This window comes from Micromys minutus, assembly GCF_963924665.1.
Source record: "Micromys minutus genome assembly, chromosome: 15".
Taxonomy (NCBI): domain Eukaryota; kingdom Metazoa; phylum Chordata; class Mammalia; order Rodentia; family Muridae; genus Micromys; species Micromys minutus.
This window is the reverse complement of record NC_137984.1, coordinates 18228156-18231975: the sequence shown is the minus strand read 5'-3', so window position 1 is coordinate 18231975 and position 3820 is coordinate 18228156. Positions and strand designations below refer to the sequence as shown.

Here is a 3820-nt window from a genome sequence, read left to right as displayed (position 1 = left end):
CTTTCACAATCAGCTCTACAAACATTCACAAATATTTACATGCAGAATATACCTTCACATGTACATATAGACAAACAGGTATAGAGATTTGGATGGATGGATAGATAAATGGATAGTTGAATGGATGAGGCAGAGCTTCTTAAGACAAACCATCCAACAACATATTAAAGCAATGACCCATAACGTAAAGGTTCAGTAGAGTTCGTGACCCTCTCGCTCATGAGGCACTCATGTCACACTTCCAGAGCCTGCGGTGAAGATGTCCTACCCATGCTCAGCAGCCAAGCCCTCCAATACCAAATACCCATGAGTCTTCTTTGATGTAGATATCAGTGTGGAGCGAGTTGGAGGGTTTGTTTTAGAAATGTTTGCAGATAGTGTTCCCAAAAATTTCACAAAATTATTGTGCATTGTGTATAAGAGAAAAAGGCACTGGATCCACAACTGGGAAACCTCTCCATTTAATGGATGTCCTTTTCACAGAATCATTAAGAATTTTGTGATTCATCTTGTTTTACATGTACTTTATGCTCATTGTAACTAGTAAGATTTTAAGGCATACTATCAAACCTTTAAAAAAAATCAAGTACTAACAAATGTATTCATATACTGTTATGTAAAAGTGCTTTTAAAATCTGTACATTTATCTTTGTTTTTTAAAATAAAGTTGTTCAATTAAAAAAAGAAAAAATAATAATTATGTGCTTCATAGTGGAGACTTCTCAAATCAGAATGAGAGAGGTGGAGAAAGTATTTATGGTGAGAAATTTGAAGATGAAAATTTTCATTATAAGCATGATTGGGAGGGTTTGGTGAGCACCGAGAATTCAGGCCCCAATGTAAATGGTTCTCAGTTCTTTATCTCAGCAGTTCCAACTCCTCATTTGGATGGGAAATGTGGTATTTGATCAAGTAATAAAAGAACTTTGTGTGGTAAGGATGCTTGAGAATGTAGAAATGAACGTGAAAAACCTGCCAAACTCTGTTATTGCAGAATGTGGAGAATTGAAAGAAGGGGATGACTGGGAATGTTACCCAAAGATAGCTCTGGTGACATTCATTCAGATTTCCTTGAGGATGAAGATATAGACATAAAAGATGTAGATAAAATTGTGTTAATATCTGAAGAGTTAAAATCATTGGAAATACTTTTTTCAAGGCTCACAACTGGGAGACGGATATTTAAAAATATTCCAATGTTTTAAGGTATGTGGATAGTTCAAAGGCTGTTATTGAGAAAGCAGACACTTCCAGACTGCAACTTATAACCTTAAGTTGTGTGCCAAATATTGGTGCTTGTAAACTGAAGATATCAGATTGGCAGGGGACAATTGACAGTTGCTTGGTCGCCTCTTGAAATGGACCCCTTAAATACTAAAGCACTATCCAGAAAAATGCAAGGGTGCGCAAGGATTAAAACAATATGGTCAAGCAATGGCAATCTTAAAAATGCACAGGAGATAGCCCCAGGAGATAAAGCTATTCAGGTAGACTTGCTTAAAGACAAACTAATGATAAAGGTACAGAAAGATAAAGAGAAGGCTCTCTGTGCAAGAATGTTTGCTTAATAAGGATAAAACTCTCCTTAACTTTTGTACATTGATTATATATTGGAAAATGTATATTACTGTCTACATGATCCTTGATGTAGTTCCCTTGATATTTGTCATTGTTTACATAACAGTGCTGATACTGGTTCCTTCTCAATAAAGAATAAAGTGTTACAAAATACAGTGAATCTCGTTAAAAAATTGATAGCAGTGACTTTTTATCTTGATGTCCCATTGGTGTAATAGATTTGCATAATCACATCCAACACTATTACAACAGAATTTCCCCAGGCCACATTCACAGAAAGTGAAACAGAAACAGATACTGGACGAAGCATGATAATTTGATTCAAAATTAGAGGTTTTGTCAGAATCTTGCAAACTTCCAGGTATCTATGTTATTAAACTCCCTCTTCTGTACTATATTCTTGTATTAAAATGTCCACGTTAGAGGAACTATGTTCATGTACTTGGTGAGTTCTAGTGAGCAACAGGATTTTTGTTTTTGTTTGTCTGTTTGTTTGTATATAACCACAAACTTGTGGAGCTTGTGTTTTTCCATCTGATGATCAATAACTGGTGTTTTCTGCAGGAGCAGCTATAAAAGAACTGAAGGTGGTGCAGCCTGAAAAGTTAGTTCCTGCTGTTGCTGGAGGGACAGCCATTCTAAATTGCACAGTGACATCCCTGTTGCCTGTGGGGCCCATCAGCTGGTTTCGGGGTACAGGACAGAATAGACACTTGATATTTAGTTTCACATCAGAACACTTTCCCAGAGTAACACCTCTTTCAGATACAAGAAAGGGAGACAACATGGACTTTTCTATTAGCATCAGTAATGTCACTCTTGCTGATGAGGGTACCTACTACTGTGTGAAGTTCCGGATGACAGCTGTTGGACCTGACATTGAGTTTCAGTCTGGAGGTGGCGCTGAGTTGTTAGTATTTGGTAAGTAATACATTTTATTTTATTCTTCATTTCTTTTCCAGGTAGAAACAGTGTCTAATACTCTGTGAACAACGAGTATGAAACAAGTGTCAAAGGGACCCTAACATACAAATGTTTACTTTATCCTAATTCTGGACAAAGGAGGCTAAGAAGAGAGACATGCTATGTGTGAGATGTTTCTCCTTCTGGGTAATAAGTGTAAATTCCTACATTTGTCCTCCTGCCCCACGAAACTTACATTTTTTAACCTATCTCAGATTCATAGTTGGCTTTTGTGAGTTGGATCATTATGTGTGCTGGTTCAATTCTTTCTGAGTTTATGTCAAATAAATTAGTTCACAATGTTAGATTTTTACTTCTATTTTATCAAACTAAAAAGATGTGAGACAATATTTTTTTCAATGTGTCCACAATAAAAATTATTTATTTTCTTCACTGTTTTGACCAATGTCCTTGAACTTCTCATTAAGTAATGTTATTGTATCTATCTATATACTTGTAATTTTTAAATAAAATTTAAAAATTACTGTATACTTTGTAAATTTAATGTCTAATTCACCTTACATCATGACTTCCAACACCATTTCGTTCCCATTTACATGTTCTCTTTGTTTTGCATTCTTACTTTGCCATTCAGATTTCCCTTTGCTCTTCTCATATTTCATTTGAAGATTGTATAGTTTTGGTCAAATAGTATAGTACTGTGACTGCAGTATAATACACTCTTTCCTGATCATCAAAGTCCAGGCAAGAAGGGAGTATGAGAGTCAGAGTTAGGAGTCAGAGTTTCTGAGAGAATGGGGTGCAGTGATGGGAAGGTAGATATAAGGGAATACACTATGTTTAATTACTGAATTTCACGTTCATTGCCTTGACTCACCGAATGTAAACTTCTGATCCACACAGGATAAAAAAATAAGTGCCTCTTGTGTGAAGCCACAAACTTTATAGGAAGCTATTACATTAAAGTTAATATAATTCAGGGGTCAGAGAGGTGGTTCATGGATTAAGTTCCTGCTCTTCCAGAGGACACATCATATTATATATCAGACAATGCACAAATATATTATACTTTAATTCATAAACTTAAACAAAGTTCTTATTTCCTTTTTTGATGACATTATTCAGTTACAAAATCTTAAGCATATCATATATGTGATGGCCAGTGATATCTCCTTATTACTAATTGTAGCTTCTTGACTAGGATTCCCTCCTGATTCCTGGGCATTTACATTGATTGGCTTCAATTTCATCTCTAAAATCCCCTAATTTCAGCCTTTCCCCCCAGCAAACCCCTCCCATAGGATTCTGAAAATCAAGC

At 35.7% G+C, this 3820-nt stretch overlaps 1 pseudogene across 1 annotated transcript; it reads left to right on the top strand.

Moving 5' to 3' along the window:
- Window positions 1-259: 259 nt before the first annotated feature.
- On the top strand, window positions 260-1568 carry LOC308430301 (peptidyl-prolyl cis-trans isomerase D-like; annotated as a pseudogene). Its single transcript has 2 exons — window positions 260-520; window positions 699-1568. The product of its transcript is annotated as a peptidyl-prolyl cis-trans isomerase D-like (transcript).
- The last annotated feature ends 2252 nt before the right edge of the window (window positions 1569-3820 follow it).